General features: G+C 44.8%; 1 protein-coding gene across 5 annotated transcripts in view; it reads left to right on the top strand.

The window, feature by feature from the left end:
* The first annotated feature begins 7,272 nt into the window (after positions 1–7,272).
* Positions 7,273–21,883, top strand: part of trim2 (tripartite motif containing 2) — a 131,113-nt gene continuing 116,502 nt past the window's right edge. For 3 of the 5 annotated variants that reach the window (XM_033019898.1, XM_033019831.1, XM_033019848.1), the window contains exon 1: positions 7,273–7,421. The gene's annotated coding sequence lies outside the window, so the exon portion shown is untranslated. Of the gene's footprint in view, positions 7,426–21,883 lie in introns of all 5 variants that reach the window. The other 2 variants (XM_033019839.1, XM_033019858.1) reach the window with 1 other exon arrangement.

Below are 21,883 nucleotides of genomic sequence, written 5' to 3'. Positions count from 1 at the left end.
CGGGAAAAGATGAATGCGTGGATGATTTTTTCAAGGTCGCCGAATTTGAGGAATGATTTGATTTCAGCTATTGTACGAAGCTGGAAGAAACCAGCTTTTACCACAGAGTTGACTTGCTTGTCAAACCTTAATGCGGAGTCAAATACCACGCCAAGGTTTTTGACGTGTGGTTTGACTAAGGAGGTTAGGCTTCCAGAACTGCCTGTTATCATTTTGATGGAGCCGGAGGGGCCGAGTAGGATGACCTCAGACTTGCTCTCGTTAAGTTGGAGGAAGTTCTGAGCCATTCAGCATTTTAAATCATCAAGGCAGTGCATGAGGCTGTTTAAATTAGACCTGTTGTTGGGTTTCAGGGGGAGATAGAGCTGTGTATCATCTGCATAGCAGTGGAAAGAAATGCCATGCCTTTGAATGACTTGGCCGGGGGGGAGCATGTAGAGAGAGAGAAGAGAATGAGGCCTAGGATGGAGCCTTGTGGAACCCCACAGAAAAGGCTAGCTGGGGAAGAGAAATAATTGCCTATGTTGGTAGAGAAACTTCTGTTTTTTAGGTAGGAAACGAACCAGCTCAGGGCAGTGCCATCAACATCAACCCCGTACCGGAGACGGTCAATTAGGATGGTGTGGTCCACTGTATCAAACGCTGCGCTGAGTGGTGTTGTCAGCGAATTTAATGGTGGTGTTGTCAGGAAATTTAAAGATGGAGTTGGAATTGTGTCTGGTTACAGTCATGGGTATAGTGTGAGTAGCGCAGGGGGATGGTCACACAGCCTTGAGGTGCCCCTCAGGTACTGATGGTTATTGAGGAGGAAGTGTTGCACCATTAAGTATTAATTGCATTCTGTTGATGAGCAAGTGGAGGATCCTGTTAAAAAGAGATGCTCAGAGACCAAGTTCCCTGAGTTTGGTAACAAGTTTAGAGGTGTTGATGGTGTTGAATGACAAGCTACGTTTAATGAACAACAGTCTGATATATGTGTTTTTATTGTGCAAGTGGTCCAGTGCAGAGTAGAGAAGCAGCGAGATTACATCCCCCGTTGATCTATTATGATGGTATGCCAAATTGTAGTGGGCCAAGGCTTTTGCTAAGGTAGAAACTTATATGTACCATAACCAACCTCTTAAATCTCTTCATCACCATGGACGTTAATGCCAATGGTCAGTAGTTATTGAGGCATGTCACCATTCCCTTCTTGGGCACCAGTATTATTGATACTTTTATAAAGCAGGTGAGAACCTCAGTCCTCAGTAATGAGTTTGAAGATGTCCGCAAACACTCCAGCCAGTTGCACCATGCACAAACAGGTCCTGAGGTTTCACCCTGCTGAAGGATCTTCTGGCGTCGGTCAGGATGAATGGGATTGCAATACCAGTGTTCTCTCTATTGAATCGTGCCCTCTAGTGTTTGACATTTCCTCTCTGGACAAAAGATGGACTATCTGACCTATCTAAGTCTCTCATGATTTTATATATTTCTATCAGGATCTCCCTCAGCCTCTGATGCTCCAGGAAAAAAATGGAAAACTGAACCAGAAGAGTTTAAAAGGAGGTAGACACAAAATGTTGGAGTAATTCAGCGGGACAGTCAGCATCTCTGGGAGAAGAATGGGTGACGTTTCGGGTCAGGATCCTTCTTCAGACTTTAAAAGGAACACAAGAATCAGGGTCATTGCATATTTAAAGGGAACTAGACCATGCCCGCTCCCCCAACACAATATTCCACCAAACTGCACAAGCGGGGCTGCCACATTCAAAGTTATGCCGTTGATGGCAGAAATTAAGTTAAAGTTAATAAATTGAAGGGAGGACCCGTGGAGGGATTTGTGAAATAGAAGGAAACTTATCCGTGCAGCCGTTGAGTCCCCGTTATGAGGCCAGGCAAGTACACGTGAAAAAAATAAATGGCGATTTAAAAAAAATGAAACCCCATTGTGACGTCAGTATGACGTCGAACGTGGCTGATGGGCAGGATTAGTGGGAAAGTGTTTTTTCTAAAGTTTAAAATGTCAATGTTGTAAAATATAACATCAATCTGAACGAAACTAGCTACAGCATATCACAGGACAATAATGAGTAAGGTGGGCCAAAAATTTCAGCGCTATGGTGTACCGTTTTGGCGTAGTTTCCAGAACTCACACACACGCATACCCACAAACAACAAGATGAGAGTTTTAGTAATATACTTGACCAAGTGGGGCCTATTGGGTCCCTGTCACATGGGAGGCCTGGTCCCCCAATGCAACCTGTTCCCCCAATGCAATATTCAACCATCACCCATAGCCCCCATGGGAGGCCGAGTCCCCCAATGCAACCCGTTCCCCAATGCAATATTCTACCACTCACCCATAGCCCCTAACTGCGCAAGGGCTGCTCATTTTGCCTTATTCACCCTCACACGCACGCACGCAGACATGCACACGGCCAAACAAGATGCGAGTTTTAGTTATATACTAGACCAAGTGGGACTGATTGGGCCCCGTCCCCAAACGCTAGGGGTGTGTGGCGTCACACGGGAGGGCTGGTGCCCGAACGCAATATTCCACCACTCACCCATAGCCCCCAACTGTGCAGGCGCGGCTGACATGTTCCCATCGTGACATAATCCCCCCCCCACACACACTAACCCCCCCCTCCCACACATTAACCTCCCCACACACACATTAACCCCCACAGACACACACACACTAGCCCTCCCCCCCACACACACTAACCCCTCCTCCACACAAGCACAAACCCCTGCCCCACACACACTAACCCCCCCTAACCTCAGTCACTGTCGGGTGGCAGCTGAGATCTCATTGTGATGTCATTGTCGGGTGGCGGAATGTTCACAGCAGCGTATGTAAATGAGATCCTATTGTGATTGGAAGACTGTGAGATGCCATTGTAACGTCATAGCTGCAACTGCCAGAAAACTCTCACAGTACAGTCACAGCTATTCTTCTCAAAGTGAGCTTTTTAAAACGTTTAAATGGCAATAACTTGGGAAATATATCATCAATCTGAATTAAACTTTATACAAACGACCACGGGACAAAGGTGAGTAAGGTGGTGCAAATATTTCCTCGCTATTGTGTTCCGTTTTGGCGTAATTCCATGAGATCACTCACATGCAGACAGACAGACGTCCCAACAAGACGAGACATGGATGGATGGATGGATGGATGGATGGATGGATGGATGGATGGATGGATGGATTAGTTGAGGGATGTTTAAAGGGAGTGGGGAAACGGTATGATACGATAAAACTCCCCCACGCCGGGTCCCTATTGTCTTCCCCTCCCCCCTCACGCTCATCGACCGTGAGGCCCCATCACCACCGAGGCTCCCTTTGCCACTGAGGCCCACGTTGCCGTCGAGGCACCCGCTCCGCTGTCGAGTCTCCCGCCGCCACCGCCGAGGCTCCCATTGCCGCCACTGCCGAGGCTCCCATTGCCGCCACCACTGAGGCTACTTCGGCCCCAGGCCTACTTCGACTACAGGCCTCGCCGCCCAGCTTTACCGCAGTCCCATGGGAGGCCTGTGGGGCGAATCGAACCTACCGGGGAGCGTTCCGGTTTTTGGTCGTCGTTCTGGTTATCGGTGGCGCGGTTGTTCAGCAGGTGGTCCGGGCGAGCGGCTCCCCGGGACACCAACAGAGCTCCAATGTGTTAAATTGAGTATGCAAAAATTTGTCATCTTATAGGGAATCCAGGAAAACTGAAGAACCAAATGTCATACAATCAGGATTTCCCTAAAATTTGATGATCACTCTTAAGCCTTCTGTGCAACAAGGAATAAAGTCTGCCCAACCTCTCTGTGCAACTCAGGCCCTTCATCCTGGCAATACCATCAAATCTTCTCTGCACTATTTAGAATAAGCTATTTAGAATGGAGATAAGGAAACACTTTTTCACACAGAGAGTTGGGAGTCTGTGGAATTTGGTGGAGACCAGTTCTCTGGATGCTTTCAAGAGAGAGCTAGATAGGGCTCTTGAAGATAGCGGAGTCAGGGGATATAGGGAGAAGGCAGGAACGGGGTAATGATCACATTGAATGGCTGTGCTGGTTTGAAGGGTCGAATGGCCTTTCCTGCACCTATTGCCTATTTCCAGCCTATTGATGTCCTTTCTATAGCAGGTTAACCAAAACCGAATAATATATTCCAAATGGTGCCTCACCAATGTCTTGTAGCATGATGTCTCGTTCTATATTCAGTATCCTGACTGATGAAGAGCCATTTTACCATCCCATTTACCTGTGTTACCACTTTCTTGGAACCATGTACTTGTACTCTACTCTACAACACTCCCCTGGGCTCCACCGTTTACTGTGAAGGTCCCGCCTTAGTTTGTCTTTCCACAAAGCAACACCTTGCACTTATCTGCATTAAACTCCATTTGCCATTCCTCAGCCACTTATTCTGCTGATCAAGATGCCGATATAATTTTTGATAAGTGTCTTCACTCTCTGCGACACCACCTATTATAGAGTGGAAGCGTCAGCAAGCTTACTGGTCATGGTGTGCACATTCTCATCCAAATCGTTGATTTAATCCACAAACATCAATGGGTCCCGTACCGATCCATGTGGTACACTATTAGTCACAGGCCTCCTATCTGAAAGAATAAACGTCCACCACCACTCTTTGCTTCCTTCCATGATGCCAATTCGGTATCCAGTGAGATACTCTCCCTAGATCCTCCAAAACACTCAAATTCATGATCTCCCAAGACATGATCTCCCAAGTACAAAACTATGCTGACTATCCCAATCAGTACCTGCCTATCAAAATACATACATATCCCATATTTCAGAATCCTCTCCAGTAACTTTCCGACTAGAGGATTACTGGCCCACAGTTTAGTTTAGAGATACAGCATGGAAACAGGCCCTTCTGCCCACCGAGTCCACACCAACCAGCGATCCCCGCACATTAATGCTATCCAACACACACAAGGGACAATTTACTTATACCAAGCCAATTCACCTACAAACCAGTACATCTTTGGAGTGTGGGAAGAAACCGTAGATCTCGGAGAAAACCCACGCGGTACTGTACAAATTCCGTATAGACAGCACCCATAGTCGGGATCAAACCTGGGTTTCCGGCACTGCAAGCGCTGTAAGGCAGCAACTCTACCGCTGCGCTATCGTGCCGCAGCGGGAATTTCCTCGGTATTTCCTGGAAGAACTGGATTAGGCAGCATCTGTGGTTCGAATGGACAGACAGAATTTCAGGTTGGGACCTTCTCCAGATTGGGGATGAATCAGACCTGAAACATTGCCTGTCCATTCTCTCCACAGATGCTGCATCATGGCCTGCTGAGTTTCTCCGGTTGTTTGTACTTTGCTCAACGTTCCAGCATCTGCAGTTTCTTGTCTCTATGTTAAAGCAGGTTTGGAGCCTTTATTTTATTTATATTTTGAGATTTTTTAAAGTTACATTATCATTATCAGACAGATTGAAATGTTTGCATTAACATGTTAACCTTTAGAAACTAGAGCAAGCAACTAGAAGTACTCTAGAGTACAGTCAGTGTGAAAGCTCCACAATGAAAGCTAGTGAAAAGCAGCAGAAAATAGGTTTTTCTTCATTTCCATTTTTTTCTTTTCCTTAGCATTGTCTGCATTGATCTGTCATTTTCACACCTTACCCTTCCATACCTCTAGGTCTCTCTCTCCCCTGACTCTGAGTCTCAAGAAGGGTCTCGACCTGAAACATCACCCATTCCTTTTCTCCAGAGATGCTACCTGTCCTGCTGAGTACTCCAGCATTTTGTGTCTATCTTTGGTTTAAAACAGCATCTGCAGTTCCTTCCTCCTGTTTTTTTTGTAAACTCATTGTGTTGGTGACATGTATTAATCATCACGAGAGGAGTTGAGTACAGGAGCAAAGAGGTCCTTCTGCAGTTGTACAGGGCCTAGTGAGACCACACCTGGAGTAATGTGTGCAGTTTTGGTCCCCTAATTTGAGGAAGGACATTGTTGCTATTGATGGAGTGCAGAGTAGGTTCACCAGGTTAATTCCCGGGATGGCGGGACTGTCACGTGATGAAAGAATGGAGCGACTGGGCTTGTATTCACTGGGATTTAGAAGGATGAGAGGGTATCTTATAGAACATATACAATTATTAAGGGTTTGGACACGCTAGAGGCAGGAAACATGTTCCCGATGTTGGGGGAGTCCAGAACCAGGGGCCACAGTTTAAGAATAAGGGGTGGGCCATTTAGAGTGGAGATGAGGAAAAAGTTTTTCACCCAGAGAGTTGTGAATTTGCGGAATTCTCTGCCTCAGAAGGTAGCGGAGGCCAATTCACTGGATGAATTCAAGAGAGAGTTAAATTGAGCTCTTATGGCTAACGGAATCAAGGGGTATGGGGAGAAGGCCAGAGTACTGAATGTGGATGATCAGCCATGATCACATTGAATGACAGTGCTGGCTCGAAGGGCCGAATGGCCTACTCCTGCACCTATTGTCAATGTATCTATCAGTAAATATCTAATTCAAATGGCGAATTATTAATTATTAATAGCCTTTCTTAATTGTTATGTGCTTTGTGTAGAAAGGAACTGCAGATACGAGTATATGCCGAAGATAGACACAATGTGTTGTGTCCTCCAAAAATAGATATATATTGGAGACAGCATAGTAATGTAGCGAAAGCTTGATTTTATAAATGCACTAATTTATATAGCCAACAACATCCCTTGATTACAAAATCAAAGCTACCCAGTCAAGATAAAATTGTGGGTACACAAGAATGCTGGAGAAACTCAGCGGGTGCAGCAGCATCTATGGAGCGAAGGAGATAGGTAACGTTTCGGGCCGAACCCCTTCTTCAGTCTGTGTACCTTCGATTTTCCAGCATCTGCAGTTCCTTCTTGAACAAGATAAAATTGTGTCTCCCTCTCCGAGAGTTGTATCACCTTCCTACCCCGCCCAGACAGACACTAACGTCGAAATTCATTGTGACCTTCTGACAGAGAAAGCTGTTAGCTTGGAATTCTGTTTGGGGCACTGACTGGTGCAGATTGTGTTTTTTGAAGTCGACCTCTGTTTCTCCCCTCCCCCCCCCAAAAAAAAACAACAAACCACACTGTCACCCAGGCCCTGTGAGTGAATAGGCGATTTATTAATTGCTGCTGAACGAAGCCTCTGCTTTTCTCTCCCGTCTGTCTCCACCCCGTCTTCCCTCGGAACATGAGCTCACAGCAGACCAAAGGGTTGAGCCAGACGAGTTTATTGGTTGGCGGCGTTTCTCTGGCTCCTGATCCCGCCCTTTCGCTTGTTCTCCCAAAGCCGGTTAGTTGTCGAGGCGTCATTATGGAGCCGACAGCTGGATGGAGCGTTTCATCGTTGCATGGAAAGGAAAATTCAACAACAGAGTGATTTTTGCTCCGGCTGTATAAATACACGAGAAAAACAATCATGTTGGACATGTAAGTAAGTAAGAAAAAAGAAAGAAAGAAAGGAATGAATAAGCTACCGTGCTGGGGGGGTCTTTAATTTTGCAATCAAGGGTTGTTGTTGGCTAACAATGAGTACATTAAACTTTCACTAAATCCTATGCTGTGTGTTTAGCTGGCAGAAGATTCCAGAGGATAAATAAAAAAGCTAATAATTAATCTTACGAGTCGGTTACCTGTAGATTTGCTGAATGTTTGATTTATTATGGCAGTACCGTTAAATTGGCGAGGATTTCCTCCCCCCCTCCCCCTCTCCCCAATCATCATCATTAGTGTTTACCTCTCCAAATTAAAAAAAATGTTGTTTTACGTGTGTAGTTACATTTACTATTTCAGTGAATCTAATTTATCATCGACATCGTAGGGCATTAATTGAATCAATGTGTTGGATGCGGTCCTATTTAATTGTTTGCCATGGTTAATTGCCGAGAGACTGCGTGTGTTAAATATATTATTCCAACGAAACATTGGCTTGAGAATAAGTGGAATTCTCCATCCTAGATCATTTGGTGGAGAAATCATTTGATGAGTTTAGTCCGAAGTAAACATTTTTTTTAAAATGTCTGGTCATCGAGGAATTGCGAGAAATCGCAGTTTGTACAAGATTTCAGCAATAAAGGATGGAGCTGTAAGGCCCATCCCTGCAATTTCTGATACAGAAAGATGGAGCCATATAAATGAGGCAAGCACTGGCTGGTTGGGTCAAAGTGACGATTGTCTTTGCTCAAACCCACTAATTTAGCCACGCAGTTTAGCCATGTTTTTCTTCAGGTGACCTTTACTATTTGTAGTTCTGCTTCTTAATAAGACAGTTATACAGAGATGTGGAATGAGGCATTCATGATTGCTTGTGGGATCTCGCCAATTTGTTTTAGAAAACATTTGGGGCTGCTTGCAGAGGATTATCAACAGCTAGGTTTGTGCGATGTTAATATTGTTGTAAGGAAAGTAAAGGAAATATTTGTTCGATTGCACCATGTATGAAGAATACAGTTCTGCAGAGGAGACTCGCCAGGGTCTTATGCCTGGATTCGAGAGATTTCATTAGGGACAGGACATGAATTAGCTTGGCTCTCTTTTTCCTGGAACACAAAGGCTAAGACAAGGGTTCCCAACCTGGGGTAAATTTACCCTCATGAGGTAAATTTCACCTACCCAGGGGGTAAATTTGTTGATTCTGGATTTGTTAAAAAGAGTATTTTAAAATGTTCCCTTTGTCGGTTGCTTTATTATGGTAGATGTGTAAACTCAAATTACTGAACAAAACAAGGTGGGGGTAAATTTACTTTCAAAAAGTTGCCAGGGGTAAACAGGATGAAAAAGATTTGGAAACCTTGGGCTGATAGACAATAGGTGCAGGAGTAGGCCATTCGGCCCTTCGAGCCAGCACTGCCATTCAATGTGATCATGGCTGGTCATCCCCAATCAGTACCCCGTTCCTGCCTTCTCCCCATATCCCCTGACTGCTATTTTTAAGAACCCTATCTCGCTCTCTCTTGAAAGCTTCCAGAGAACCTGCCTCCACTGCTTTCTGAGGCAGAGAATTCCACAGACTTGCCACTCTCTGTGAGAAAATGTGTTTCCTCGTCTCCGATCTAAATGGCTTACTCCTTATTCTTAAACTGTGGCCCCTGGCTCTGGACTCCCCCAACATCGGGAACATGTTTCCTGCCTCTAGCGTGTCCAAACTCTTAACAATCTTATATGTTTCAATGAGATATCCTCTCATCCTTCTAAACTCCAGAGTGTTCAAGCCCAGCTGCTCCAATCTCTCAGCATTTGACAGTCCCGCCATCCCGGGAATTAACCTTGTAAACCTACGCTGCACTCCCTCAATAGCAAGAATGTCCTTCCTCAACTTAAGGGACCAAAACTGCACACAATACTCCAGGTGTGGTCTCACTGGGGCTCTGTACAACTGCAGAAGGTATCTCTTTGCCCCTATATTCGATTCCTCTTGTTATAAAGGCCAACATGCCATTTGTTTTCTTCACTCCTGCTGTACCTGCATGCTTACTTTCATAGACTGATAAAGGCTAAGGGGTGAACTGAAAGTTTACAAATTATAGGATACCAAGATGGAGGACGTAGCTCAAGCCTTTTTCACCATGGTTGGGGTGGTGATAAGACTTGAAGTGAGAGGAAGAATTTAAAGAGGAACTGAGGGTTAGTCTTGTTGGAGAGTTGTTAAATCTTGTGTACATCGCCAGAGGAGGTGGAGTCAGATTCATTATATTTAAGAGACTTTTGGACAAAAGGACAAGGCATTGAATGATATGGTCCTAATGAGTGAAAATGGGATTGGTATAAGAGCAAATAGGGTGGTTTGGCTATAACACTGATTCAGAAGCATCTTTACAGAGGCATTTGTTAGGCTGTATGTTGAGTATTGTATTCAGTTTTGGTTACTCTGCTATGGGAAGAATGCAGAGGAGAGGAATCAAGAACCATAGGACACAAGTTTAAGGTGAGTGTGGCACGATTGAACAACAACCTGAGAGGCAACCTTTTCCACAGGGTGGGTGTATAAAGTGAGCTGCCAGAGGAGGTGGTTGAGGCAGGTACTGTAACGGTATTTAAAAGACTCTTGGGTACATGGATGAAAAGTTAGAGGGATATGGATCAAATTTAGACCGGTTGGACTAGCTTGTATGGACATCTTGGTCGGCATGGATGAGAGCGGGTGAAATGTCCATTTCTGTGCTGTGTGACTGATTTTTAATTATTGGGACAGCTCTTGCAAACTGGAACAAGCAGCATATTGGGCTTTATGCTGCATTATTCTATGAAATTAAAAAATTCTGATGGTAATATAATCAGTAATTAGTAAATTAAAAATAAATCCTTTAATTCCTTTGAGCGGCACAGTGGCACTGAGGTGGCAGCTTTTTGAGCTGGTAGAGCTCTTGCCTCACGGTGCTGGACTCAATTCTGTCTTCGGGATGCTGCCTGTGTGGAGTTTGTATGTTCTCCATGTGTGCATGAATATCCTTCGGTTGCTCCAGCTTCCTCCCACATCCCAAAGTCACATGGGTTTGTAGGTCTGCACATTTGCCTTTAGTGGGTAGTGTGCATGAGAAAGTGGGATAACATAGAATTTGTATGAATGGGCGGTCATTGTTCAGCATGAACTCGGTGGGCCAAAGAATCTGTTTCCATGGCGCATCTTAAAACAAAGCTTATTCATGCCAGTGAAGGTGGGTTACAGGACTATTGATGGGCCTGGTGGGCAAATGAAAATAGTTGAGGGACTGGAACTGATGGAAATGTACTAAGAACTGACATAAGTGATAGGAGCAGAATTAGGCCATTTGGTGTATCAAGTCTACTCCACCATTCAATCATGGCTGATCTACCTTTCAACCCCATTCTCCTGCCTTCTCCCCATAGCCCCTGACACCCATACTAATCAACAATCTATCTATCTCTGCCTTAATAATATCGATCAATAGACAATAGGTGCAGGAGTAATCCATTCAGCCATTCGATCATCCACATTCAGTATCCCGTTCCTGCCTTCTTCCCATATCCCCTGACTCCGCTATCTTTAAGAGCTCTATCTAATTCTCTCTTGAAAGCATCCAGATAATTGGCCTCCACTGCCTTCTGAGGCTGAGAATTCCACATATTCACAACTCTGGGTGAAAAGTTTTTCCTCATCTCCGTTCTAAATGGCCTACCCCTTATTCTTAAACTGTGGCCCCTGGTTCTGCACTACCCCAACATCTGGAACATGTTTCCTGCCTCTGGCGTGTCCAATCCCTTAATTTTATATGTCTCAATAAGATCCCGTCTCATCCTTCTAAATTCCACCCAGTCACTCCATTGACTTGGCCTCCACAGCCTTCTGTGGCATTGAATTCCACAGATTCACTGTCCTCTGACTTAAGAAATTCTTCCTCATCTTCTTCCTAAAGTCACGTCCTAGACTCTCCCACTAGTGAAAACATCCTCTCCACATCCACTCTATCCAAGCTTTTCACAATTCGATAAATTTCAATGAGGTCCCTCATCTTCCTTCTAAACTCCAGCGAGTAGAGGCCCAGTACAGTCACTCGTCATATGTGAATCCACTCATTCCTGGGATCTATTTAATGGGTTAAATTGCTTCTTACTATTTTGCCAGAAAACATGTAATTTATGAGTTTTTTTATTCTGTAATTGGGGCTTTGCTGGCAAGATCAGCATTTCTTATTATTCTTTGTGCCCTTGAAGCTGTTGATGAGCTTCCTGCTTGAACAGCCCTTTTATTCAAGGTACTCCCACAGTGCTAATGGGGACAAGTTCCAAGATTTAGATGCAGCGATGAAATTTGAGTCGAGAAATGTGTGCAACTTGAAAAGGAATCTGCAGGTGCTGATGTTCCTGTGCATCTGCTGTGCTCGTCTTTGGTGGTGGATGTAACACGTTAGAGAATACATAGTAACCTGTGTTCGGGTGGCACGGTGGCGCAGTAGTATAGTGGCTGCCTTACAGCGCCAGAGACCTGGGTTCGATCCTGACTACCTGTGCTGTCTGCAGAGTTTGTACGTTCTCCCTGGGACCACGTGGGTTTCCTCTGGGTGCTCCGGTTTCCTCCACACTCAAAAGACGTGCAGATCTGTAGGTTAATTGGCTTCTGTAAATTGTAATTGTCCCTAGTGTGTAGGATAGTAGCTAGTGTACGGGGTGATCGCTGGTCGACGTGGACTCAGTGTCACCAAAGCAGGGCTCTCGCTTAACTTTTTTTCCCTGTTGCCAGCTGGGCAACCTCGGCAGCTTTTTAGGTTGCCAAATCACAGTTTAGGTGGTCATTTCAGATGGCTTGCATGACGCGTGCGATAATGTGCTCGGACGAAGTGCGTAGTTACCAGTCGGAATTATGGTCAATGAAGCATTCACATATTATTTCTGCTTCAAATAAAGTCACAAACTAAACATATTCACCAATCAAGACATGATATACCACAATGACATGCAGCAAATTACAATACAGTATCTCATCTCTTTTTGCACATTGCAATGAATGCAATTTCTATTATCTCTTTCCACTTCCAAACAAAAATATGGTTATTCAACGTATGATCAACATCGGTGAGACCAAGCGCAGGCTTGGCGATCGCTTCGCACAACACCTCCACTAATTTCGCAATAACCAACCTGATCTCCCGGTGGCTCAGCAGTTCAACTCCCCCTCCCATTCCGAATCCGACCTTTCTGTCCTGGGCCTCCTCCATGGCCAGAGTGTGGTCACCGCAAATTGGAGGAACAGCACCTCATATTTCGCTTGGGTAGTTTACACCCCAGCGGTATGAACATTGGCTTCTCCAATTTCAGGTAGTCCTGGCTTTCTCCCTCCTTCCCCTCCCATTCCCAGCTCTCCCACAGCCTACTGTCTCCGCCTTCTCTGCCTCTTCCTTTCTTTTTCCTGCCCCCCACCCAAAACGTCGCCTATTTCCTTCGCTCCATAGATGCTGCCTCACCTGCTGAGTTTCTCCAGCATTTTTGTCTACCCATTCACACAAGTTCTGTTATCCCACTTTTCTCACCCACTCCCTACACATTAGGGGAAATTTACAGAGACAAGTTAAGCTACAAAGCCAATGCGTCTTTGGGATATGGGAGGAAACCCACACGCATGCAGGGAGAATGTGCAAATTCAACACAGACAGTGCCCGAGAACAGGATCGAACACAGATCTCTGGCGTGTGTGGCAGCAAGTCCACCAGCTGTGCCACTATATTTTATTTTCCAACACACAAAAAATTATACGTTGATAACTTTAGTTACTAAAAAAAAAGAAACTATCTATTTTCAGTCTTAAGTGACGCTATGTCCCCCTTTACAGCTACTGTATGTTTTAATTCAGTTCAAGGCTATTGGGGCAGTACATTGGCCATAAATTTGCTGCCTAAAATTGCCAGAGACCTGGAATTGATCCTGAATATGGGTGCTGTCTGTATGGAGTTTTGTTTTCTCGTTTATAACATTGTTTACAGAGTACTATGTTTACATATTCTGTTGTGCTGCTGCAAGTAAGGATTTCATTGTTCTAACTGGGACGTGAGAGAATAAAACACTCTTGACTCGCGTCGCTAATGTGTGGGATAGAACTAGTGGACTCGGTGTGCCGAAGGGCCTGTTTCCATGCTGTATCTTTAAATTAAACTAAAAACACTAAAACCAGAGGAAATCTAAAGAAGGGTCTCTACCCGAAACGTAACCCAATTTTTTCTATCCAGAGATGCTGGCTGCTCCATGGAGTTCCCCCGCACAATTAAAGCATGGAATAGTCTTCTCTACCATAGGTACCAACCAGACGCAACTAAATTTAAGGTGGCTTTTTTTCCCCCAAGAACCCTATTTTGCTTAAGTCCAAGTCAAGAGTCAAGAGAGTTTTATTGTCATGTGTCCCAGATAGGAGAATGAAATTCTTGCTTGCTGCAGCACAACAGAATATGTAAACATAATACAGAACAGGAGATAAAGGTTCAGTGTGTCTATATACTATAGACCATATATATACACAATAAATAAACGGATAAAATACAATCGGCTGTTATTTTAGAGTTTGGAGGTTGGTTGTGGTGGGTCCACCAATTTAAATTCCATTTCGAATATTTTTGGAGGATCATGAAACCAAGAAGCAAGAGTTACTCCAGGGAGTTACTGCAGCTCCAGGGAGAGCTCTAGCGTAGTTTTTCAGCGGTCGCGGTGAGGCAGCGACCGGACAGCAATGGTGGCCAGATCTCCCACAATGCAAAGGGAGGGAGAAAGTGGCCGACGCCGACCAGTTGCCGTGGCAGTGCGCATGTGCAGGTCCGCACATGCGCGCAACCACGGCCGATGATGTGCTCGCTGGCCGTCCATGCCGAGCGGAGACCCGCGACCCAAGCCGAGAGCTAGCACCGAGCGGAGACCCGAGAGCTAGAGCCGAGCGGAGAGCCATTGGCACCCGGGCAACCGTTAATTTCGAGCCCTGCAAAGGGCCAGTTTCCACGCTGTTACTCTAAAGTCTAAGTGCAGTATGTTTTGTAAATGTTACACAACTAGTCAGAAGGGTGGAGGGAATTTTTAGTGTGGCTAATAGGGTGTCAATGAAATGCACTGCCTTGTATTGGGATTGTATAGAGTTGTTGAAGCAGCGTTCCTCCCTGCAAGTGGAGAGGTTTATGCTCCTGTCATTCTTTTCGGTGGTCTGAAGGTATATATCACTCCCAAAATGCCCAGCCTCTGACCTACTCCCTTAGCCACAGTATTTATTGTCCATTCAAGTTTCTGGTCAATTGTCATAGTGTGATACAGAGTGGAAATGGGCCCTTTGCCCCAACTCGCCCACACCGGCCAACATGTCCAAGCCACACTAGTCCCACTTGCCTGCATTTGGTCCATACCCCCCCAAACCTGCCCTATCCATGTACCTGTCTAACTTTCTTAAATGTTGGGATAGTCCCAGCCTCAACTACCTCCTGTGGCAGCTTGTTCCATACACCCACCACGCTTTGTGTGAAAACGTTACCCTTCAGATCCCTATTAAATCTTTTCCTATTAACCTTAAACCTATGTCCTCTGGTCCTCGATCCACCTACTCTGGGCAAGAGACTCTATGCATCTACCTGATCTATTCCTCTCATGATTTTATACACTTCTCTAAGATCACCCCTCATCCTCTTGTGCTCCGAGGGATAGAGTCCCAGCCTGCTCAATCTCTCCCTATAGCTCACAACCTCTAGTCCCGGCAAAATCCACGTAAATCTTCTCTGCACCCTTTCCAGCTTGACATCTTTCACACAGCATGGTGCCCAGGAGCTTGAAATCTGCAACATCCAGGTTCAGGAACAACTTCTTCCCCACAACCATCAGACTATTAAACACAACTTCAAACAAACTAAACTATAACAGCCTATTGCACTTTGTATTTATGACTACAATATTCTGTAGTGCTGCCGCAATGCAAGAATTTCATTGTCCTATCTGAGACACATGACTATAAACTCTCTTGACTTGCCTTGTACCAAAGACCTGGCACTTGCACATCGACCCGGCACAGACATATTTGCCCTTTAGACTGTTTTACTTGTTTCATTGTCCTTTTTTATAAATCATGTTTCTCGGGGTATCTAAATTTTATTAGTAGTTTAAGTTATGATATCGGATGGAAGCTGCATACCAAATCTCGTTGCACCTATGTGCAATGACAATAAAATACATTATTATTATTATTATTATTGACAGAAATGAACATAATACTCTAAATGCGGCCTCACCAATGTCTGTTGGTGTGGGGGGGGGGGGGGGTGAATCTCAGCAATAGTGATTCCACCGAATGTCGAGGGTAGATGAACTTGTAGGAGATGGTCATCACCCGTAATTCTGTGGTACAAATATTACTGGCCACTTAACAGCCTGTATCTAGATATGGTCCAGGTCTTGCCGTGTGCAGTTGCAAATTGAATCAAAGCATGGTGCAGTGGTCAGTGAACATCCCTTTTCTGACTGAGCGATGGTATGATGGTCTTTGTAGAAGTACCTGGAGAATATTGGTCCTTCAACATTGCCCTGAAAAAATTCCTGTAATTCTGACCCACAAGTAGGTTGTTGGACCGCCGACGACCTCAGTCTTCCTTTCTCTTTGCAAACGTGAATCTACCCGTTGGAGTATTTTCCCTCTACTGTAACGTCCAGGTTCAGGAACAGCTTCTTCCCTACAGCCATCAGCCTATTAAACACTACAACCTCATAAGCTCTGAAATACAATAGACTATTATTATTATTATTATTATTATTGGACTGTTATTCTTTGTTTTTGTTTCCTGAGTTTTTGTTTTTATTTATTATGATTACATATTTATGTGCTGCAGCAAGTAAGAATTTCATGGTTCTATGTGGGGCATATGACAATAAAACACTCTTGACTCTTGTCTTGATGTCCAATGATGTCAGTTTTAATAAGATGTTTGATGTCAAGGGTCTTTCTCAACCATTGTTTATTACCATTAGTCATTACAAATCGAATTGCACTGCATTTCATAGGATAGCTGTAGAAAGGATATAGTTTATTTTACTTTCCTTTAAACCTAAAGACTTGTTTTCAGTTGTGAGGTTTTATAGCGCAGAAACGGGCCTTTTGGTCCAATTCACCCATTCTGACTGAGGTGTCCTCCGGAGCAAGACCCATTTGCCTCAAATTCCTGTAAATCTTTTCTATCCATGTACCTGGCCAAATGTCTTTTAAACACTGTATTTGTACCTGCCCTGCATTGTCCTCTGGCAGCTCATTTCACATACCTATCATCTTCTGTGGAAAAGAAATAACTTTCCCCTTGGAACTTCGTTAATTATCTCTTCTCATCCTAAACCCATGCCTTTTAGTTTTAGAATCACACTGACAATTCACTTTATCCATGCCTCTCGGGATTTTATTAACATCTCTATGGTTACCCATCGGCCTTCTAAGCTCCAGCCTATCCAACCCATTCTTGTAACTCAAGCCTTCCAGTCCAACAACATCCTTGTGAAGATAGGCATAAAATGCTAGAGAAACTCCGCAGGACAGACAGCATCTCTGGAACGAAGAAACCAGTGACATTTCAGGTCGAGACCCTTTGTCACATTCTTGTGAATCTTACTTGTACTACCTTTTGTTCAATCACATTGTTCCTGACCAGAATTGCACACAATCTCACCAACATTTCATGCAGCAGTAATATGACATCATGAATTTTGTACCCAATGCTATCTCTGTGTATAGAAAGGTCTCGACCCAAACCATCACCCATTCCTTCTCTCCAGAGATGCTGCCTGGCCCGTTGAATTAAGGCCCTGTCCCACTTACGTGCCCTTGGTACGCAAATTACGCGACCTCATCATCGCGTTGAGGCGCACGGGCATCGTGTGGCCGCGCGGGGCCAGTCCCACTGAGAAACACGGAGGGGTATGGAGTTGTGCGCGACATCGCGCGGCGCTCCAATATTTTGTAGCAAACAAAATCTTCGCGAGCCACCGGCCTGTCGCGTAACTGACGGCCCAAGTGGGACAGCCCCAAGACCCTGGCGTGACGCAACGTCTCACCTCCAACAGCAGCAGAAGTAGGCAAACGATCGCCAAGCTCGGCCTGGGGCTCTTGGCTGTTGCGGTCCGGATCCGCCCCCACTCCTACTCCCAGAGCGGGGACAAGAAAATTGAAGATAGACACAAAATGCAGGATTAACTCAGCGGGACCGGCAGCATCTCTGGAGAGAAGCAATGGGTGACGTTTCGGGTCAAGACCTTTCTTTCGGACTGAAGAAGAGTCTCGACCCGAAACATCACCCATTGCTTCTCTCCAGAGATGCTGCCGGTCCCACTGAGTTACTCCAGCATTGTGTCTATCTTCAAATGACGTCACATGCTCCAGACTGCTGCGCGGGCAAATTAAGTTGTGCGGGACTGTCGCGCCTCAACGTGACCACGAGGTTGCGTAATTAGCGTGGCAAGGAGACGTAAGTGGGACAGGGGCTTTACTCCAGCTTTTTGTGTTAGTCTGAAGAATGGTCTTGAACCGAAACGTCACCCATTCCTTCTCTCCAGAGATGCTGCCGGTCCAGCTTTTTGTGGCCATCTCTATGTAGCTAGCTTGTCTTCAGCACCTTGTCTACTTGTGTGACCATTTTGAGGATCTATTACCTGGACCCCTCCCCGATCTATTCATGCAGCCGCAATCCAGTCATTCATTGTGCAAGCCCTGTCCTGGGTTCTTCTTGCGCATGGCATGCACAGCCTAAAGTTGTAGCACTATTTGATCTTATTTGATTGTGCACACCAGGTTGATTGCATTCGTTGAAACAGGGCGGACCACGCGAAGGTTGCAATCTCCCACCCCCTGTCCTGGGTTAACTTGGCAAAATGCAACAATTTGTAATTATTAGAACTAAATTCCATTTACTGTTCCTTGACCCATTTTCTCAATTGATCCAGACGCATTGTAGCCCGAGACAACTTTCTTCACTGTCCATCACACCACTAATTCTGGGGTCTGTTTGCAAACTTACTAATCATGTCATGGACTTTCACATCCAAATTGTTTATGTACATAACAGGCAACCGAGGACCCAGCACCAGTCCCTGAGGCTCAACAATCACTGGCCTCCAATCTGTAAACAACCCTCTACTGCTTGGGCAAGTGGGCTGAGGAATGGTTAATGGAGTCTAATGCAGATAAGTGTCAGGCATTATGTTTGGGAAGTCAAGCCAGGACACGACCTTCAGTGAATGGCAGGGCTCTGGGGAGTGCACGCCCATAGTTCCGTGAAGATGGCATCACAGGTAGTTGGGTATTCAAGGTGGAGTCGGCACATAAGTCTTCAATCAAGATATTGAGTATAGAAGTTGGGATGTTATGTTGTACCTAATTCAGCTCCCAAAATTATTTTGCTGTGGTGCGATAGTTTTGGTTTAGGTTAGTGATACAATGCGTAAAGAGGCCCTTCGGCCTACCGCGTCCGTGCTAACCAGCGATCCCCGCACACTAATACTATCCTGCACACACTATGTACAAATTACAATTATACCAAGCCAACAACCTACAAAGTGTATGCCTTTGGAGTGTGGCAGGACACCGGAGTCCCCAGAGAAAACCCATGTAGGTTACGGGAAGAACGTATAAACTCTGTACAGACAGCACCTGTAGTCAGGATCAAACCCTGGCTCTGTAAGTTGCAATGTTACAAAATTTTGAGATTTTAAAAATCAAGTCTGCAATTTATCCCATCAGATAAAGCATAAAAAGAAGTTTGATTTGACACCTAATTCACTTTCATATCTTCAGTATTAAAAAGGTTATGGCCATTTTCATACTCGGAAATTAGCATCTTGTTCCCTATTGATTTTCCATTGACTTAACACAAAAGCTGTGATCGAGGACAGTCTAAAGCCCATAACTTTATTAAAAATTAAGAGAACTGAATGAAATTTTCAGTTATTATAGATTGAAGCATTCTGAAACAAATATTAAACAATCTTACTTGGATTACCTGAAATTAAAGCATACAATTAGTTAGTTACCCAATTGTAGCTAATTCCAAAATTCAATTACTAGATCTAAACATCTATCCATTTCTTAAGGAAAGATTAACATTTTTAAATAGCCTAAGTGTCCAAAGAACATTCAGACAAGAATTCACAATAAAACATGATTTTTAAATCTCATTGACATTAATTTATAGGCCAAATGGAAGGAATTTAGTGTTTAATTGCTGTAAATTAATGGCCATTAATCAGCTTTCGAGTGGGATCCTGTGGGACTCTGTGGAACTCGCTGGTTTGGAAAGTTCCCATTGCGGTGAATTTGAAGCCCATATGCCCAGAAAAATACTGCGGGATTTAATGGGCCCCCAAATTAGCTACTCGCAACATAACATTTTGTATAAAGGGATCTTAAGAAGCGCTTTTTAATGTAAAAATAAACAGCCTACCTTGCGTTGTCCCCTACATGAGATCCGTCCTGTTGTCGGGGTTCGCGGGTTTAGAGGATGATTTTTAACTTACTATAACAATTAAATTAACCAATTAAGTTTAAAAATAGCTACAGCGAACGAACCTTGCAGTGATTTTTCGTCAGCAACTAAGTAGGCTGAACAACCTCGATTTGAATAGCCGAGAGAAAATTGCGTTTTAAACCCGCCCCCTTCTCAAAGGCGCCAAAATCGGCCACACGGGCAGCGACAGATCTGCAGCGCCGCTGAAAGTAGGTTTTGCAACATACCTACTGTAAGGCAGCAACTCTCCCACTACACCACCTGCCTGCAGTTTGGCCCATATGCCTTCAAACCTACCCGATCCATGTACCTGTCTAATTGTATCATGTGCAAACTTGCTCATTTTGCCCTGTATGTCCTTGGGGACATTGGAAACCTCCCTGCCTTCCCACTTCCTGCAGGAGCATCATACAGCTGGCATCTTTACTGCACTGGGCCAAGGGAAGTGTATGAGAGAGAAGATAAATGCAGACTGTACCTTATCCCAGCATCAAAGCCTTGCACTTAATCTCTACACAGTAAGCTTCCACACTTGGATTTGAGGAGACTCATTAGTTAGCGGCATGGGCAGGAGAATCTGTGGCAGCAAATGAGACTCCAGGATGGTGTGTTGCCTCACTGATGCCATGATGCCTCAGAATATTCTCAAGGGGGATGGGGAGCAGCTGGGAGTTGTTGTGCACATTGACAAAGATGCTAACTACTTTCTGCTAGTCCGGGTTGTTAACTGTGGCACCTCAATAATTGTCTGGTCTCGTTTCAAAGTCCTGCTCTTCTGAAATTGCTCTCAGCTTGTCCAATTGAAACTCACCTCGACTCATTAACTGTGGGGCTTCAGTAATTGTGTAGGATGGAACTGCGGATGCTGGTTTAAACCAAAGATTGACACAAAATGCCGGAGTAACTCAGCGGGATAGGCAGCATCTCTGGAGAGAAGGAATGGGAGACAAGTGTCTTGACCCGAAACATTACCTATTCCTTCTCCAGAGATGCTGCCAGTCCCGCTGAGTTATTCCAGCATTTTGTGTCTATCTTGGGCTTCAGTAATTGTCTGGCCTCTTTTAAATACCCTGCCCTTCTGCACTGCTTTCAGCTTGTCCAACTGAAGCTCACCTAGTTAACAGGAAACTTATGCTTGGAGTCAAAGGGTGTAGACTAGGTACAAAATTAGTACTTTGCATTAGTATTCAACAAGGGGAAGGTTTTGGAAGATAGTGAGATCAGTCTGGGGTATACTAATATGCTAGGGCAGTTTAAGATGCAGTTGGGATTCTTGAAGAGCATGAGGATGATTAAATCCACAGGGGCTGATGGTCTCTATCCCAGGTTACTGAGACAGGACATTGAGAGAGTACATTGCTTTAGTTTTTTTAGTTTATGTTAGAGATACAGGGCGAATGTCCGCACCGACCAGCGATCTCCGCACATTAACACGATCCCACACACACTAGGGACAATTTACACTTGTACCAAGCCAAATAACCTACAAACCTGTACGTCTTTGGAGTGTGGGAAGAAACGGAAGATCTTGGAGAAACCCCACGCGGTCACGGGGAGAACGTACAAACTCCATACAGACAGCACCCGTAGTCGGGATCGAACCTGGGTCTCCGGCATAAACTCTACCGCTGGGGCATTGAAGCTCTATATCCAAATTAGCTATTGGTGAGATTGGAGAGTGACCAATGTGGTTCCCTTGTTTAAGAAGGAAAATGCAGATAATCCAGGAAGTTGTAGGCCCATGAGCCTTGCAGCAAAGGCAGGGAAGCTATAAGGAGAGGATTCTTAGGTGGAGACTAATTAGAGACAGTCAGCATAGCTTTGTGTGGGGTGACAGGTCTTACTAACCTCCGTTTATTGCAGAAATGCAAGCCGTGTGTTGAGCAGCCAGGTTGTTGGCTCTGCGTCACGGAGTTTGTAAACAGTGATAATTGCTGTCTA

This window comes from Amblyraja radiata, chromosome 1, assembly GCF_010909765.2.
Source record: "Amblyraja radiata isolate CabotCenter1 chromosome 1, sAmbRad1.1.pri, whole genome shotgun sequence".
Classification (NCBI taxonomy): domain Eukaryota; kingdom Metazoa; phylum Chordata; class Chondrichthyes; order Rajiformes; family Rajidae; genus Amblyraja; species Amblyraja radiata.
Note: the sequence above shows the minus strand (reverse complement) of the source record. Positions and strands in the feature narration are given on the sequence as shown.